The sequence below is a fragment of the Populus trichocarpa genome, chromosome 16 (genome assembly GCF_000002775.5).
Source record: "Populus trichocarpa isolate Nisqually-1 chromosome 16, P.trichocarpa_v4.1, whole genome shotgun sequence".
In the NCBI taxonomy this organism is placed as follows: domain Eukaryota; kingdom Viridiplantae; phylum Streptophyta; class Magnoliopsida; order Malpighiales; family Salicaceae; genus Populus; species Populus trichocarpa.
In genome coordinates this window covers 6,818,735-6,838,943 of record NC_037300.2, presented here as the reverse complement: position 1 = coordinate 6,838,943, position 20,209 = coordinate 6,818,735, and the positions used below count along the sequence as shown (strand labels likewise).

General features: G+C 34.1%; 1 long non-coding RNA gene across 1 annotated transcript; it reads left to right on the top strand.

The window, feature by feature from the left end:
• The first annotated feature begins 1,417 nt into the window (after window positions 1-1,417).
• LOC112324516 (uncharacterized) lies at window positions 1,418-2,778 on the top strand. Its single transcript, XR_002978418.2, has 2 exons — window positions 1,418-1,798; window positions 1,907-2,778. It is a non-coding gene; the product is annotated as an uncharacterized LOC112324516 (long non-coding RNA).
• The last annotated feature ends 17,431 nt before the right edge of the window (window positions 2,779-20,209 follow it).

Below are 20,209 nucleotides of genomic sequence, written 5' to 3'. Positions count from 1 at the left end.
TATAGGTCATCTATCAAGTTATCCCAATCTCATTAGTAGGGCTATAGGTTTCGAGGGTTAAATCAAGTTTGCTCGCACCTTATTACCCAACTTACATATTTATCATGCAGTCTCGGGTTTGCTAGAGTCAATTTTTTTGGCTCTTTTTTACCTAATCACATGCTTCTTAAGGTTTTTATTCTGGGGTTATCATTGTAATTTTATTTAAAAAAAAACCCATTTACCATTGTTGCCAATTTTGTTTATCGTCTCATTAAAATAAACCAGCTTATTCAACTCGTTCAAGACTATAATTTGGTGCTCATTCTTCTTATTTTTTGTCCTTTTGTTAATTGTTTTATTTCAATTTAACTCTCCGGTCAAATATTTGTTCTCGACCGCTAATTTATTTTTTATTTCGATTTTCACCATTATTCTTTTAATTATTTTTTTTTTTAGTTTTAGGTCCTTCGATATTTTATTTATTGAGGATTGGACTTCTCTGTTTTTTCATGTATGGTGTTTTCGTTCTAATGAATCGTGTAACAGGTTTTAAAAGTTATCTATCGGACAATTTTCAAGCCAAACCCAAGGATCAACTCGTAGCAAGTCCTGAATCATGAGTTAGGTTGGTAGACTTAAATTAACTCGGGTTAACTCTTTTTTTATATATATAAAATGTAAGAATGATACTGTTCTTTTTTAAAAAAATAAAAAAATATCAACGAGTTTTGACTAGGTTTTTCCATAGATAATTAGTATCAATATTATAACTCGGGTTATTAGATTTTTGTTATTTATTTTAAAAAAAACACACTTACAACATTTAAATATTTTATAAAAAAATAATTTATACCCGTGACATACCGCAGTCTCGGCAGCGTGTTTGGAAGTGTGGTTGCGGTTGCTTTTCAAAGTGTTTTTCACTCGGAAAAGCATAAAAAAAAAGTATTTTTTTTATTTTTTAAAAATTATTTTTAACATCAACGCATCAAAATGATAAGAAAACAACAACAAAAAATATTATTTTAAAAAAAATATTAATTTTTTTCAAAAAAAAATTAGAACAAAAAATCAAAGATGATCTTGGAGAGCTAAATATGAGTGGTTTTTGTTAAGTTCTATTGTTAGGATTGAACAGGTGAAGGTCGGTGGAGTGAGTGTGTGAAGGGTAGTCCACTCATTCAGTCACTCCATGATTGGTAGGTGATTAAATTATAGCGAGATGTTAAATTACTTCATTTATTTATTACTCAAACAAACAGGATTCTTTTACTTTAATCAAGTAGCATTCAAGAAAATGGGGTCGTTACAAATGATACTACCCTTGAAGCCTTCAACCTGGATTGTTGATTGATCGATCCTACCAATTCACTCAACAACCATTCTTGCTGAAGCTTAAAACTTGGTGGAGCTCCTGATTTCTTAGGAAACATGGCTGTTCCCTTTTGATATTTTATTCGGGGGAATAAAGCCATGCCTGTGTGATTCTCCTACTGCTTCACACGTCATGGACATGGTATGGGCCTCACTCAACTCTCAGCAAATTCTACATCACTAGATTGTCAAACTTTTCTTAGACTTTACTCCACGCTGATGTTCGATCACGGGTTGTTCGAGCAGATGAAACATTCCCTTTTTAAATGCTTTTATATGCACAGGCTGCAACTGTGGAGGGGGGCAAGAAGTTAAAACGGGAATTCCAACCCTAATTTTGCTAGATTAGCACAGCAGTTTTTTACACAATATAATAGCAGTTCATATAGTTCCATTGCTAGTTCTTTCTTGGTGATTAATATCACTGTTAAGCAAAGACATGGTCAGTAATCTTCTCGTCGGTGATGTAAAGCATCTCCTTACTATCTACCGTAAATTTTGTTTCCCAGGCTTTTCTTTTCAACTTATCTCAAAATCCATGTTTTTCTAGGTTTGAGACTTTTGAAATCTTGGGGCCTTTCAACTTGTCAGTGGCAGTGCTCTCCATATTTCAACTTGACAAGATCATTTCAATGAAGAGGGTGGTGGGCACAGTGAAAAGTGAGGTGCTTTTTAATCAAGTAGGGAAGATGAAAATTCACAGGTCGCGTATGTGCTAGCTGTCCAAAAACATGTAATGGGGTCATCTCCCTATCTTCATAGGACCAGCAAAGGCAAACCCACCATGGCTCCACCAATCTATAATGTCTCTGCACAAGCAACCACCACTGAACCATGAATTTATCTTATCTCATGCTTTTCCAGTCTTATCCTGAAGTACCCAAATAAGAACAGGAGCTTCAAGTGCAATCAAGTAATTCGGCAATGTGAAACAAACTGCTGAGCAATGATCTTTCCCAAGAAGAGAACAAAAAGTCATCTGAAGTTTCAGGTTTCCTTTCTGGGGGGGGAGAGAGAGAGAGAGAAAGAGAGTTTTAACCAACAAGCTAGCTGGCAGTATAGCTAGCAAAAGTCAATCAAGAAGCACTCATTTTAGTGAAAGCTAGTTGATTTCTAGACTCTAGGCAGAAGATTAAAGGTATCATAATAAAAGAAAAATAAATGAATGAACAAACAGAAAGCAAAGTTAACATTAAATTGAATGAAATTTCAATTTAATGAGGGTCGACGCACGAATATTGATTACTGAGTTCTAGTTCACTTGTCCCACTAATTCTTCGGGCTGCTCTCCTTTCTCTTCCTGCCTTGTATCCTGCCTGATTCTTTTCTCTCCTAGTCCTACGTCAGCATACCTGTAACTTTGGCAAGTACTGAGGATCTATTGTCTTTGCATGAATCTGGTTTGCAAACTGTTTACCCCGACTGTTGTTGCACATGACTGGGTATGTTTTTTCCAACATGGAAATTTAAGTTAATAATTGAACCTTTCTAATGATAGCAGAACCCAGTGCATGGTAAGAATGATTTGAAAGCCAAGACGTGATGGAGATTAATAGAACATAGACAAAAGAAGGAGGACTTCTGCTGCAACTTTAATTACCTCACAAATATACAAGTTCCAGGCAAAGGATATCGTAGCTGTAGCAAATGAAACAAACCCTAGCATTTCATAATAAAAAATGTTAAGGTGAAATACATAAATTAAAAAAAAAATAACTTCATGGAAATGGCAAAACGCTAAGTGAAATTTTGATAGAATTAATTTGGTAAAACAAGAAGAAGAAGAATAACAGAGTGGAAAGAATGTTTAAATGCTTGATTGATTCTCTTATTCCTCTTCTTTGCTGCCTAAATAGGCCAGCAACATTACAACTGACAAAGCACGAAAATAGCAATAAAACAGGAAATCCTAACAGATTGGCTCCTAACAGAATAGCTCTGAAGACATGGAGCACCCACTAACAGCCTTTTATTTATTTGACCGATTCTAGTGCAACAGACACCTTACTCACAATTACTGAAATAATCCTCCTGACCTGACTTGGTCCACTTCACATGTAGCTCCAGGTGTGATTCAACTTGTACTCCACGTGTGATTCATATCATTCCCCCTCCCTTGGAGCGACCTTGTCCTCAAGGTCAAAATCTGGATATGATTTGGAAAGTCGCCATAAGTTCTCCCATGTTGCATCGTCACGGCAAGCACCCTTCCATTGAACCAATACTTCAGTTTTTGGTCTATACTTGCCTTTCTGAACCACCCTTCGATCCAAAATAACTTCAGGTTCTGGTAAAATTTGGACATCAGCCGAAACAGGAGGTAATGACACGATAGGTAATTCGAGCGGACCAAAATGTTTCCTGAGTAAACTCACATGGAACACGTTGTGAATTTGTGCGCCCGCGGGCAAGTCCAACCGATATGCCACAGTCCCTACCTTGGCCATAATTTTGAAGGGACCAAAGAATCGAGGAGACAATTTCAACGAACTCCGGAACGCAACAGATGTTTGACGATACGGCTGGAGACGTAAATAAACATAGTCTCCTACCTCAAAGGAAACCTCTCGTCTGTGACGATCAGCCTGACACTTCATCCGAACTTGGGCAGCAACCAAATTCTTTCGAAGATCACGAAGAATGTCGTCCCTTGAACGCAACATATCATCCACGTCCTGAACCTTGGCAGTACCTGGTATATACGAAATCATAGAAGGCGGAGACACACCATATACAGCTTCGAAAGGAGACATTTTTGTTGATGAATGGACTGATGTATTGTAACTGTACTCAGCCCATGGCAGCCACTCCAACCATTTTTTTGGATTATCATATGTGTAGCAGCGAAGATACTGCTCAAGGATACGATTTATTACCTCGGTCTGGCCATCCGACTGAGGATGATAGCTGGAGCTGTAACAAAGAGCAGTGCCGTGCAACTGGAAAAGGGACCGCCAGAAATTGCTGAGAAAGACTCTGTCACGATCACTGACAATTGAGAGAGGCATACCATGTAACCGCACAATGTTAGCAACGAAGGCCTTGGCAACCGATAATGCGTTTGTACAGTATTGTGTAGTCATATCCCATAAGTTTGGGCAGCCATCTAGCTTGAGAAGGAGTAGAAATACGTTGCTCCAGTAAGTATTTTAAACTTTGATGATCGGTTTTGATGACGAACGGCTTGCCCAACAAATACGGTCGCCACTTGCGCACAGCTTTCACCACTGCCAACATTTCCTTATCGTAAGTTGAGAGTGCCTTTGCCGACCCTTTCAAGGCTTCACTAAAGAACGCAATTGGTTGATCATTTTGTGACAATATAGCCCCAAGACCTGTCCCGCTTGCATCACATTCGACAACAAAGGGCTGCTCAAAATCTGGAAGTCGCAAAACCGGAGGAGTAATAAGCGTTGTCTTCAATTTCAAAAATGCTTCCTGAGATTCAGTTGTCCACCGAAACCCATCCTTGGTTAAGAGCTGTGTTAGAGGTGCAGCAATTGAACCAAAATCACGAACGAATTTCCTGTAGTATCCTGCCAAACCGAGGAATCCGCGAACCCCTTTTGCTGAAGTCGGCACAGGCCATTGTTGGACTGAATTGATTTTATTGGGGTCTACCGCAACCCCCTCCCATGAAATTCGGTGGCCTAAGTAGTCAACCATTAAAACCCCAAATTGGCACTTGGATGCTTTGACAAACAACTGATGAGTGGTTAGAAGTTGGAGGACCACTTTAAGATGTTGTAAATGCTCGTCCCAAGACTTGCTGTACACTAGAATATCATCAAAAAAAACCAAGACAAACCTCCGTAAATGAGGTCGAAAAATGTCATTCATTAAGTTCTGGAATGTTGCGGGAGCGTTAGTCAAACCGAAAGGCATCACAAGGAACTCGTAATGACCGTCATGAGTGCGGAAGGCAGTTTTGGAGATGTCGTCGTCACAAACCCTTATTTGATGATAGCCAGACCTCAAATCTAACTTCGAAAAATATTTTGCACCTTGCAATTCATCCAATAACTCGTCAATAACTGGAATTGGAAACTTATCTTTAATTGTGATGTCGTTGAGAGCACGATAATCCACGCAAAACCGCCACGAGCCATCAGATTTTTTTATCAACAGAACTGGTGACGAAAATGGACTCCTGCTAGGACGGATGATGCCGGATTCAAGGAATTCACTCACCAATTTTTCTATCTCATTTTTCTGATAATGGGGGTATCGATAGGGCCGCGTGCTGACCGGTGGCTGATTTGGAAGTAAAGAAATATGGTGATCATGACTTCGTACTGACGGCAACCCGGATGGCTCCTTGAACAAATGATCGAACTCTGTTAACAACCGCTGCAGGTCAACTGGAATGTGCGTGGGTGGTTCCAGCGGGGCTGTTGTTGATATCATATGAATAAAAAATCTGGGGCCTGAGTGGTACAGCAACTCCTTTTCTGTCATGGGAGCTAATTCAGACCGGTGTAATCCTAGAATGGTGTGTGACTTCCCTGCATGACAGAAGGACATGCTAAGTTGTTTGTAATCTGTCTCAATCGGACCCAATGTTTCCAGCCATTGCACTCCCAAAACGGCTTGACATGCAGCAACGGGCAACACATAAAAATCAGCTCGAATTAGCAACCCCTGGATAGTGAGTAGAAGCCCCATACAGCGCCCGGTACACTCAATGATTTCTTTGTTTCCAACAGTTACCCGAAACACCTTGTCACGGATTACTGGTAACGCCAGTTTGGTGACAACCGCTTGATCGATGAAGTTATGAGTACTTCCTCCATCAATTAGGACCGTGACCTCTTTGTTTCCTACTTTTCCAATCACCCGAAAGGTTTGAGGGTGATTTGTTCCGGCCAGAGCATGGAAAGAAATTTCTGGAATGGCCTCTTCTCCATTATTCTCAATGTCCATGTCTACATCGGCTGGACAATCTTCAAAGAGTATGTCTTCCATCATGAACAATTGTGGCCTGATGCACCTGTTTCCAGGAGCGAATTTGTCATCACAATAGAAACATAACCCCTTCTCTCGTCTCTCCTTGGCTTCCTGACTGGTGATGCGTCGAATAGGACCTGGAAACTTGTTTCCGGTTGGTTGGGTGGCAGGTTGCATTGGAGGTGGTCCCAGAAGACCCACTGTTGTTGTTGGTTGTGCCCTATGATTGTAGTTTGGCATTGCCGAACGAAAATTGGAGCTGGGCTTCCGCTGCAACAGATTCCTTTCTTCAATGAGATGGGCTACACTGATGGTTTCTGAGAGAGTTTTCGGTTGTTTGACTCGTACATCTATCCGGATGTCATCCTTTAAACCTGCAATAAAAGAACCGATTAAAAAATTCTCAGGCAGCCCGTCCACCTTATGTGAGAGTCGCTCGAAGACTTCTTGGTAGGCTATAACGCTGGTAGTTTGCTTGAGCCTAGACAAAGCTTCTGACGGATCATCGTAGTCTGTAGGTCCAAAGCGTTTAAGAATAACTTTGGTGAATTCCGCCCAATTCATTGGACCTCAATCCCTTGTGAACCAGCGATACCATTGTAAGGCAAGCTTTTCAAGATGGAATGACGCCAATTGCACTTGCTGCGTGAGTTCGATTCCTTTGAACTCGAAATATTGTTCTGCCTTAAAAATCCACCCGGTAGGATCTTCATCACCACGATATATCGGAAAATTCAATTTGAGTTGAGTCTGATGGTGAATTCTGTCAGGTGCCTGATTCTGAATTCTGTCACAAGCATTCGGATATCATTCGAAACCTGGTCGTGTGATGGTGGTAGGACTGCTGCCAGACGTCTCTCCTCTTTCAAAGAAATTGCCTTCCCTGTCTTTGGAAGTATCTTGGCGGCTAAGTCGAAAGGCTTGTAGTTCAGCCATGACACCCTGTAATGTTGACGTAACCTGGGAAAAATTTTGTTTTATTTCATTCAAGTCGTGTTTCATCGCATTGACGTCTTGTTTTGTCTCATCAAAGCTGGACTCTGACGGGTTAAGATGTCGGTGACTTCAGTTCGGAATTCTGCATTTGATTTCGAACGTGTATCCATGAATCGAAAACAAAGGCTCTAATACCACTGATAGAATTAATTTGGTAAGACAAGAAGAAGAAGAATAACAGAGTGGAAAGAATGTTTAAATGCTTGATTGATTCTCTTATTCCTCTTCTTTGCTGCCTAAATAGGCCAGCAACATTACAACTGACAAAGCACGAAAATAGCAATAAAACAGGAAATCCTAACAGATTGGCTCCTAACAGAATAGCTCTGAAGACATGGAGCACCCACTAACAGCCTTTTATTTATTTGACCGATTCTAGTGCAACAGACACCTTACTCACAATTACTGAAATAATCCTCCTGACCTGACTTGGTCCACTTCACATGTAGCTCCAGGTGTGATTCAACTTGTACTCCACGTGTGATTCATATCAAATTTACACAAATCTATCTCAAGTCTCGAAGGTAGGTTCAGAATGCTAACGAGGAACACAGTCAAGCATTGGGTAAATTTAAGAAAGGATCAAAGTGGGTACTTGAAGGACTCACCTTGCCCAAATTTAGCCATGTTACTTCATGTCCAGAAGCTTCAGTGCCGGACCAGGGAAGTTTTTGCAGAGTTCAGACTCGAGCCGTGCTTCCAGTTGATCCATTTCAAGCACTTCTGGCTCTGGCTCTGGCTCTGGCTCTGGCTCTGGCTCTGGCTCTTCAGTGAGAACACTACTCGGGTATTCAACATCATCAGCAATAGGAAGCCCACACATTTTCATATCACTAGATTCTCTATCCACCATGTTTTTTTCTATTAACCACTAGTTGCATTTTTTCAGTACTATTATCTTTCGAGCTTGTAGCAACATGTGCTGATTTTCTTTTATAGAGTTCAGTTCTTAATTCATGAATAACTTTTGACATCACCTCCATGGAAGTGCTTAGCTTACTAATCTCAGCTTTCCCAGTAGACATCATGTACATGATTCCAACACCAAGTCCCCAACCAAATAAAGGGCTGTCTGCATATTAAACGATGTAAATTGGCATGTCACCATCATTGTTCCACAACCATGCTGAACATAAACAAACAAAAACTTGTAAAAAAGAAAATTACTTCCATATAATGTAAAACAACAAAATTAGCACAAATTATAATCGTATCAATAGACATTATTTCCTCGCAGTAGGTTTGTCAAAAAAACAATGGTCCGATCAATGTCTTTTCATCAACCTATCAATCAATTCTTAATATTTTAACGAGGAACTTCATCATGATTTAACAAATGATTTGAACTTTTTGTTAAATAATTAAAAGGCTTGACACATTTCTCTATACATTTAAACTAGTATACCCCCATCATTGTCTTTACAAGACAACCGACCCCATCTGCAATCACATTTCCCGTAGCAAAAAGACGCATACCTTATCACCTTTTTATTCTTTAGAAGTCAAGTATCTCTTGTGCTGAAACCACTTCCTTGCAATTTCTATTTAACAAAGCATCACCAAATGCATTGCAAAATTAACGGCAAGTTCCAATTCGAGAAAAAAAGTACGAAAAAAATTGAAGTTCATAAGCAAAAACACAACTCGTCTGTCACCAGCGAAGAGTCAAATAAAGCAGTAGCAGCAGGAGTGCATTCTTGGAGGTTTTCCTCTTCCTCGCATTTTTCAATTTGTGAATAATGATTGGTAAAAATGTGTTTGGCTATAAAAGCAGTGGATCCTGCGACTAGTGCGGTTAAGAGTATTATTGCCACATTACTGGATGGAGATCAAAAGTAGAGAACCAGTGAATGTAGTTTAGAGAGAGAGAGAGAGAGAGAGAGAGAGGTAATTGCTGATTAGAGTGTGCATTATGAGAGTTTAGAAAGGAGAGGAGAGGCGATGTTAGGCGGTTGACGGAGACTAGTGCTGGTGGCTGCCAAGTTTGGTTTGGTCTCACTGTCACCGCTCGCATCACATGCTTGCTTCCCGCTAGTTTCTTTAACTTTGATTTGGAAGTTAAATAATTGGGCTCTGACGGCTCAAGCCCATTGTAACAAAACCATTTCATTGGCATAATAGAAATATTCATTGTAAAGCTGTCATGAGCATTGTTTCTATTTATGCCTCATTTTTTTTATAACAAAAGTTAAATGGTATGGAGAAATCGTTCTAGATGAAGAGATTTTTTTATTGTAAATTATAATAATAGTTTTATTTTTTATTTTTTATTTTTTCGCTAGCAAATAAACATTTCTTTGTATTCTTCACAAGGATATTTAGGTTTTTCAAATTTCCAAGTACAGTCAAATAACACTTTTAGCCTTAAAAAAGATTAAAAAAAAAAGGTTTTTTCTTAGAGAATATTTTGGTATTTTAACATGGATATTTTTGTGTAATTAAGAGGACTATGGGGTGTTTTAGTATTTTCATGATGTATTTGTTATTTTTAAATCGAAAAGCTATGGGCACATGTTCCTCACACCCCAACGAGTGGACGGCGCCCGCACCATTAAGGAGGCGCGTATGACGCTTTCTAGTAGCCAAATCTGGTCATCCGCAGCCAGGAGTGATCATTTTCGGTTTGGTTCGGTTTTTACCTTTAAAAAACAACCAAACCGGAAGGCAAAAAAAAAAGGGACCCAAACCAAACCAGAACCGGTCCAAACCGACCGGTTTCGGTTCGGTTTGGGTCCGGTTTTTTGGGTCCAAAACCGGAAAAACCTATGGTTATTTTTCTGGCTTCGTAATGAGCTTTTAGTGGATTTCTGATGGGCTTATAAATGATGTTAATAATATCTAATTTTCTTAAAAAATTCCAAAGTATATTTAATTTTTTTGCCACTAAATATTCATTTATATTAAATTGTTATTGTCAATCTTGTGTTCAATATATTTTTTACCTTTCTAATTTTTTTCTCCTTTTTTCTCCTGCTTCAAAAACATTTAAATAACACACAGTCACACATTAATAAGTTAAAATTCAAATTAATCCAAATTACAAACCAATGCCTTCAAAAGGCTTAAAGAAAAAACAAGAAATAACATTATAATAAAACAATATTGTATACTTGTAGGAGGAATTTTGACTTGGTCGACAACCTGAGGCAAGATTGAAGTTTCATTAGCGATAAATATCAAAGATTTGAATAAGAATTTGCCATATAAATAAAGAGCACAAATCCAGCAGTAGTATAGCTTATTAAGACCAGAAATAAACTGGCATCATCATTCATGAAGCCTAATATTGTCAACATAATTATCCATCATAAATCAAGCCACACTTAACATCAGCACTAAAATCAAAATTATGCATTACCAATACCTTTTTCTTTATAATCAATCTTACCAAACCCGACTTGCAGAGGAAAGAACTAGTTGCACATACTCTAGCAACAATAACTTACAAACGAAAGGAACTGGAGAGAAGCAAGAATTACAGGTGTATATGTGCACACGCATACGAGACAGAGACACACAGAAAGAGAGTTTCACAACCACTGCAAATAAAAAGATAGTTCATCTTCCCAATACATAACCTTTATGCTTGCTGGTTACTACTGAAATTTGGAAGACTAAAGTGTCTAGAAGAAATAAACAACATTTTTCTCAAATAGATTATAGAAGAAAATAGAACAAGGCAACAAGCTGCATGTCTAAAATAGAATGTCCCCACTATATATCACCAAGCCACTTGAGTCAATTTCTTAGTTGGATAGCAACACAGTAAGCCATCAAGATTTTAAGATATAGTTTTTTGTTAAGATTAAAATTATATTTTGGCGAGCAAAGGTGAAATTTTTTGGATATTAATTCTAAGATTTAAACTTAAAAAGTAGATGAAAAAAATGCATTTGAATTAGATTCCTTTCTAAAAAGAAAAAAAATCAATCCAGCAAATTCCTATAAACCAATTCATAATCATGCAATATCTCAAAGATTCCCTTCAAATCGGGTCTGTTATATCGCAGCATCAACCCACCACTCAGACATTTTTCAAAGAGATTTGAAAACTATTTCCCCAGCAATCGGCTAATCCATCTTTGTCAGACTATGTTTCAAGTTTCAACTCATATAAACTAATTCATAATCATGCAATATCTCAAAGCTTAAGCCACAGTAAATAATGGGGTCAATTTTCAAAAAGCTAACTTCGAATACAAACTTTTTTTGTCAGTTCCAAATTTCAATCTACCAGTGAAAAAGAAAAGAAGGAAAAAAAATGAGGACATACTGTTTGCGATTGATTGTCTTCTGAGAATCTGAGACAGGGACAACGATTCCAAATTGTGTTCTTTCGTCCACCTTCATTTTTACATTGTTCAAAATAATTAACACATCAAAATAGAAAAATAGAAACAATATAAAATCAACAAGCAACAATTAATTAAATCTGTAATTACATGACAAGATTACCTGAATGATGTAATCGGCTTTGATAGAAGCAATAGATTGAAGAAGATCTGGAAGCGGTAACAGTTTCGCCACCTCACACGCACGGCGGTTTCTTTCGAGATTCAAAGAATGGTCGTCCGAGAATAGCATAAACTCGTTGACTGGTGAAGAGGAGGCGACTGTTAATGGGAGTAGGGGTGATTGGAGGGGGCGGCTGTGTCTGTGAAGTGTGAAGTGTGAAGTGTGAATGAAGATTGAAAGGGTTGGAGGGGAGGGGGCAGCTGTGTGAAAGGGAAAGCAAATAAATGGTCTGCTAGGGTTGTTGAAAGGGAAAGTAATGGGAGGAGGCGGCCCGCTTGGTTTATATTTTTTTTTCATTCCTAACCCGAACCGGTTCGATTTGGTTCGGGTTGGCCTATTCAGGCACACCAAAACCGGAAACCGAACCGAACCGGACATTTTCCTAAATATTTTAACTGGTTCAATCGGTTTTTTTTACCGGTTCGGTTTTTTCGGTTAATTTTTTTCTGGTTTTCTCGGTTAAATCGGTTTTCCAGTTTTTTTGCTCACCCCTATCCGCAGCCTAACTAAATGCGCAGTCGTACCCTCTTCCACATGGTGTGGCGCGTGTAGATAGATAATGATTGGATTGTCGTTGATGATCTATTATTTGTGTTTTTTTCTTTCTTTTCTTTCTTTTCTTTCTCCTAACAACTAAAGTGCACAATTGTCCTCTTTATTTGTTGTTTGTCAAATCAGGCATGTTTATCATTTTCACGTACCTTGGGTCTGGCATGATTGTCAACTCACGTACCTTGGGTCTAGACCCAATCATCTAGGCCTAGCAACCATCTAAGACCCGTGCGCCTGGGCTTGCTAAACCCTGCCTAGGTCTGGCAACTATGCCAAAACCACACCTAGGTCAAAAAAATTTAAATTTTTCAAAAGCATGATTGGACTTCAAAAACAATCACTGCCTCATTCAAGCAGGATTTTTAATTCATATGCAGTAGAACTTAATTGTAAACTATTTTTTTGTTTATGCAACTTATTTTATAAATTTGTTATATTCAAAGAGGAAAGAATGAAAAACAATATTGAGTTCTAAGTGATTTATTTCAAGTCTACAAAAATAAATTTTCTTTTTTTGTATGCATTGTGGATGAAAATATTAATTTTATGTTTTCATCCAAGTGTTGGATAGTTTTTTAAAGGGTTTATGTTTTTTTTAATTTGCGATTTTGTTGCATGATCTAATTGTAAAAGTTTGTTACAATGAGAGTTTATTCTACATTATAACTATTAGTATATACAAAAATTTAAAATATATGATCATAAGAAAAAACTTTTGAACTTTTGAATTGATACATTATGTTGTAGGAAAAGAAAATATTGTATATGTAAAAGACTTATTGTCCTTTTGACTATCTTAATTTGTGCAATTTTATAGATAATTTCTTCACTAAAATTAGATATTAATAAAAAGCATTGAGTGAATTTTAGGGATACATGTGGTTAATGTCCCAAAATAAAAGAAAGAAATATAAAAAAGATAAATATATTTGGTTAAAAAGACAGATGAAAATACAAAATAAATATGTTTTTAGAACAATTAATATTTCTATATTTTCAAAAAAAAAGACGCATGGGTCTAGCGTGGTGGCCAAGTCTAGGCGCGGAGCTAGCATAGTTGCCAGACCCAACGCGTTTAGGTTTGGTATTGATTCTAGGCTCAAGGCGCTTGGGTCTAGCATTGGTTCCAATCTAATGTACAAGGTTGACCACATAGCTGAAAGATAAAGATATTTGATTTACTAGTTATCTTTGGCTTTGTGTTTGCTATAGCTAACTAATTTACCACAAGTCATCTAGTTTATTATAGGTTTTAGGCTTTATTACTAGTATGGTTATCTAGTTTACTAGTGGTTTTAGATTTTTTTAGTTACAAACACAAAATGTTTTACATTATTTTAAGGTTAACTTTTCAAATGTGTTTTTTTATATATAAGGAGTTGTTTTCAAGAGTCAAATTAAATCCTAAAAGGACTTGAGTTACAATAACAAATCAACCTAAAACTAATCTTAATCTTGTTAATTTATTCCAAGATTCTCATAACTTTAAGATATATCAAAAATTCTTGAAATAACATGAATGATAATTAAACCCATAATAACATAAACTTAAGGCAATAATTAGTAATCAATTAATGGTTTGATTAATCAAAATCAAGAGTAATGGATACCCTTGGAACAATAAATTCAACAGTAGTGATTCAACAAATAAAAAGGAAATGGAAAATACAACACTATATATTTGTTTTATATCAACAATACATAATCTTATTAATAAAGAAGTTTGAGATAATAAATTTTAATCATCTACTCAATGGTAGAACTAAAGGAGGAAATTAACGATACTAAAAGTGATGTTTAAAATTTATGACAAAATGAAAATATAGCCAATCAAAATTAAAATACAAGATGTTACAGCATATAGCTTGGGCATCAAGAAACAACCAGATGAAAAATCATGGTTCTATAATATTATATGGTATATTAAGAATCAAGAATACCAAAAAAACATAACTGAGAAAGTAAAAATAAAAAAATCGTTAGAAAATTATCAATTAATTTCTTTTCCATTGAGGAATTGTTTTGTCAATTAAGACATGACATAGTCTTGCTAAGATGTGTTGATAAAGAAGAAGTCAATAAATTTTTTAAAAAAAAGTCCATGAAAAGGGCTTATGCAATTCATATCAATGATCACATGATTGCTAAATAGATTGTAAGGGTAAGATATTATTATTCATTTATGCAGATTGACTATATAAACTATATGAGAATGTGGCATAAATGTCAAATATATATATATAAGTTCTATACTTCTTTTACACTTTTGAATAACCTAATAGCCTCATGGCCCTTCTCAATATAGGCATGGATGTTATTAAACATATCTCTCTAAATACCTCTAATGGGCATCAACTACTTCATTAAATTGGTAAAGTCAACTTCATACACAAGAATAACAAAGTGAGTTATTCTAAAAGTTTTTTAAAAAAATCACATGATGTCAATTATCATATGATGGCTAGACATATTGTAAGGGTTGTACAATATTGTTGAACTATGAAGATTGATTATATAAACTATATGAAAAAGTGTAGTTTATTCTTCTAGTGTATGTAATAGAGGTTTGGAATACCATTTTTAAAAGTCTTAATGAAAGAACAACTATAAAAACCTAGGTGGATAAAAATCTTTTATGACCAATTCAACTTCATAGAAAAAAAGGACTTGTGTTGTACTATGCCATGGACAATTACATCAATGGATAATGATATAACAAAAAAAATCCACCCTTAGTTGTTCAAATAAAGAGACTTGTTATTAAAAAAAGCTTTTTGCAAGCCAAAGTGACGAACGCAGGAAATGAACCCCTAATTTTAAAGAACATTGTATGATAAAAAATAAAAATAAAAAAAAACATTCTTGGAAGGATGATTTATCCTAACCATTATAAATTGGAAGGAATTCTTAAGCTCCATCAACTCTGATGAAATAAAGAAATATTATGTTTATAAAACACAGATTGACACATAATCATTACGAGAAATTAAGTCATGGGATAATTTTAAAAAATAAGAATATTAAAAAATGATTGTGACTTATAAAGATTGGCATAACATGTTTTTATTTTCCTTGTAAGCACATAATTATTAAGAATATTAATACATTCATACCACGACTCATTATTCTTGGTGTATGGTATGAATGTATTTTTACCACTAGCAGTTGACATGTCATTTTTAAGAGTCCTAATGCAACTATAAGAAGTTGAGTGAATACAAATCCATTATTACCAACTCAACTTTATAGAAGAAAAAAGACTTGTTGCATTATACCGTACACAATTATACTATAGAAGAATGATGCAAGCATAAAACAAATGGATCCCTATTGATTATTCAAATATATGAACTTGGCATTCATAAGCTTCTTATAAACCAGAGTAACCAATGAAGAAACTAGGCCTCTAATTATGAAGGATCTTATAAGGTTAAAAGATCATTCTTACAAGGAAAATCATTGTTGAACTCCGTTAGCTCTGATAAAGTGTAAAAATATTATGTTTGAAAAATACATAACATATAATCTTTATGACAAACTGAGTCGATAATAAATTCCTTGATTTATCTAGAAAAGATTTGATATTATACTCATATGCACAATTCTTATCTGGATTTAATGTCAACGAATAAATTTTACTTGATTGTATTTTTTTATAAAAAAAAATCGAACTATGAGGGTTATTCCATGAATATTGTTTAAAGTAAAAGGACTAATTTGAAGAAAAAATGATGAAAGCTTCCTAATCAAGCTTAGCCGACAATAAAAATTTTCATGCTCGCGAACGAACTAAAGAATCAATGAGCATCAAGCATTTTTCCTGAAACTGCAATTAGTTTACAATCAAAATACTTCCATACAATCACTGCACATACCTCAAATAAAAAATAAATCAAGAATTACAAATACCCAATGTATAAGATCCTCAATTTTCTTCTTTTCCTTCTCTTCATCTAGTTTTTTTTTTTTTTTTTTTTTGTGCTTGAATTTTAATGCTACTAGTCATGTGCTTGATGTGGGGTTTAGTTTTTCTCTTCTATATTTAGGTTAAATAAATGTAAGAAAATTAAAAAAAAAATAATGGTTGACGTGAACAAAAAGAAACAAAAACAAAATTCTATAGAGGGCTAAGTTAATGGGCTTACAAAAATAAGGCCCGAACCAAATTATTATTCGGTTATTTATTTTATTTTCAGTTTTTTTACAAAAAAAAATCTATTTTTTAATCATTATTTTTTTTAATTATAAAATAAAAAACTGAAAAATAAAAGAATGGCTGTAACTCCCTCTATGTATTCAAGAGATTCTTCATTAAAAACTTTTCAATTTCTCAATCAATTAAGCATTCTTCTCAACAACATTATACCTAAATCTAAGCACTTGTCATCAATTGAGCAAAAAAAATTAATATTATGATCCAATCATTATCAATAAAATGAGTTGTTAAGCAAATGTAATTAATTAATTCTTTTTTTCTTGTAGATCTTCATGTTTCCATGGTGAGACATATGTACTCTCTGAGGATTTTGTACTCAAGAATCTCTTCATCCTTAATCTTTCATCTAAATAGAATTCATAGCAGTCTCTCGAAACCATTAACTGTGATGGAATCTTGAATCTGGGAGATGCAAGGGACATGAACCTCCCTCCCTCCCTCATCAGTAATTGAATTTGATTGGACATTCATTTAAATTTGTAATTGCATCTACCTTTTATTTCTTCTTTTAAAATTCTATTTTCTTCTTCTGTAGCTAGAGAACTAGGACTAGGCTGACTTGACCTGTATTTTAAAAATATTTTTGAAAAAATTTAAATTTTATTTATTTATGTTGTTTTAAATTAATATTTTTTGGTGTTTTCATATCATTTTGATGTGTTGATGTCAAAAATAATTTTTTTAAAAAAAATATTATTTTAATATATTTTCAAGTAAAAAACCACTTTGAAAAACAAACATGACCACATTCTCTAAGTATGAATGGTGCCTTAGGACCATTTTTCCTTAATAAATTAGAATAGATTTAAGCGTGTTTGGGAGTGTAATAGTAATTACGGTTCAAAGTGTTTTTTACTTATACATATATCAAAAAAAAAATTAAAAAAAAAATTATTTTTAACATCAGCATATCAAAATGATCTAAAAATATAAAAAAATAATTTTAAATAAAAAATTAAATTTTTAAAGAATATAATTTCAACAACATTCTCAAACACTGAATTAAATATCAATGTATGTTTATATTAAAACTGAGGACTGGCCTTGCTTGTGTCCATGTCCTAAATCACTAATTTTAAAGAGGGACTAATTCTCAACTCAACATAAAACACTGCTTATAAAACGATATCATTAGGATAGAAAAACATGTAACAACCTACATCAAGTATAGGGTGATTTTTATTTTTGTTTTTCATTTATTCGTAAACATATTTTAAATATCATTGCCATAAATACAAGTTACACAACACCTAGACTTGTGCGTTTAAAAATTTAATATTGTTTTGGACAATGCTTACAATACGGTAATTATATTTATTTAATCAGTAATTGACATAAAAGAGTTAAGTTATTATTTAAGATAAGAAAGAAATAATATTTATTTAAAAAAAAAAACAAAGTCTTAAATGAATATGGATTAATAAATAATTTCTTGTTAAGTCTAAACTTTAAAATATTATTTGGTCATTTGGAAGTAGTCATGATCAGCGGTTAGACAATTGCACTCAGTTTTTGTATCTAAATGCACTTGCAACTGAATCTAATTTGCATTGATATAGTGTCAAAGTATAACATTTATGTCATAAAAATAGAGAGATAAAAGGAGAAAAGAGAAATAATATTTGGTTATGGTCTTAAGGATATAAAAAACTAAGATTAAAGTTGTTTATAGATATAGTTAGATCGGGTTTGGATACATAACTATGTCCAACCTAACTTATGATATTTTACAAATTGTAAATCTGATTTATTCAAATTTTTTTGGAATAGAGTGGGTTGGATATATCGAGTTGGGTTAATTTTTGTGTGGATATTATAAATATCTACATGCAAGGCTTATATTGCTAATTTTCAGGGATTGAGTTTAATTAAAACTAAGATTTGAATAAATTAGGTCAAAACCTATTATAAGTTGTAACAAACAATAAAGGCTTAATACATTAATGGATCTATTGACTAAAATGAAAGAATCAATTACAAACAAATAGGACATACAACAACAAATTAAGCTCTGAACAACAAAAAACACTTAATAGGATATATAAGGTATACGAGTTAGGTCAAGTTAACCGGGTTTTATATAAGAACCCCGACCCTTGACATCTATTTTGTAGATTTTTTGACCCATTATTATATATAATGTTCATATTATTTGACTTTAACGGGTAAGATCAAGTCAAATAATAAAAATATTGCAAATAAATTAATTCTTCTACACACTTCTTAACAAAGACAATGAAAATTAAAAGAATATAATCTACTAAGTATTTTCTATTTTAAACAATAAGTTCAAAACTATTACAAAGATAAATTTACCTATACAATCAAATATATTTCTGCTTTCTTTTCCCATTCTTTTTGCTCTAGACACTTACTAGCCATTTGATCCACGCTCCGTCACGAGTCAGATGTTTTTTTCTCTTACAAAAAATTGTGCATATAGACTTTTTCAACTCAATTTTGTCTATATTTTTTTTAAGTGTAAACTGAAAAGCTCATGCATACATGTAATCAAATAAATCGAGAATTATGTGTGTTAATAAACAAAAAAACATATTAACGAAAACCAAAAACAAAACTTAAAAAATCAAAAGACAAGTATAGATCAAAATATTTAATCTTACAAGACAAAACATTTACCTGGTTGTGTATACTGAATTTGTTTATTAAAATTATTTTTTTATTCAATCAAATGATATTAAAAATAGAAACACATATTAAATTAATTAATTAAAATAAAAGTAAAAAAATATCATGTAAGACTACAAATATTAAAAATATTATTTGAAAATAAACATTTTTTATTTTAAAAAATAAAGTTCTTGTGAAAGATAAAAAAAACAAAATATAGATGAATTAGTATAATATTTTAAAAAAATTAAATACACACAACATTATAAAAAAAATCTCTATCCAAAAAATGTAAAATAAGAAAAAGAAAATCATGAAACACAAATTTAAAAATTATTTAAAGAAAAGTTGTATCAATAAAAGATATTAATAAAAAATAATACCAGAAAAAAAATAGCCCAGTTGTTGTGACTTAATTCGTCAAACTTGTGATCTAAATCATGAACTCAATCGGGTTCAATATTTTTTTTCTCTTAAATTTATGTTCAATCTAAAAAAAGAGGGCCAAAAAGAGCCCAGTGTGCCTGGGCCACTGAAATGAAGAGACCAGGAGTGTTGGCGGACCATCAAGCCCAGACCCGTGAACTTGAGCTTATTTTTATTTTTTATTTTTTTAAAAGGGAGGATGACTTGTCGTCTACCTCTATTTTTTTTAAAAAAAAATTAGTCAGCGACACGTCACCTGCCAAGGTAGATCTTGTCGAAAAATCGAGCAACTAGTCTTTTGGCCAAAAAAACCCAATTTTCAAGCTATTTCAACCCAAAAACATATTTACAACACCCACAAACCATTCCATCAACTCCAAATATCCAAAAAAATGGTCCAAAAACCTAAAATCAAACCGCTTTAGTTTCGTCGTTTTCGGCTCAAATCTAGTTTTTCATGCAACATCAAAGCTCTAAACAACCACCATAAAGCTCATTTCATTTCATGGAACCCATGGATGAAAATTCATTTTGGTGGGCGGAAATGGTGTGGATGATGACTTTCTCTTA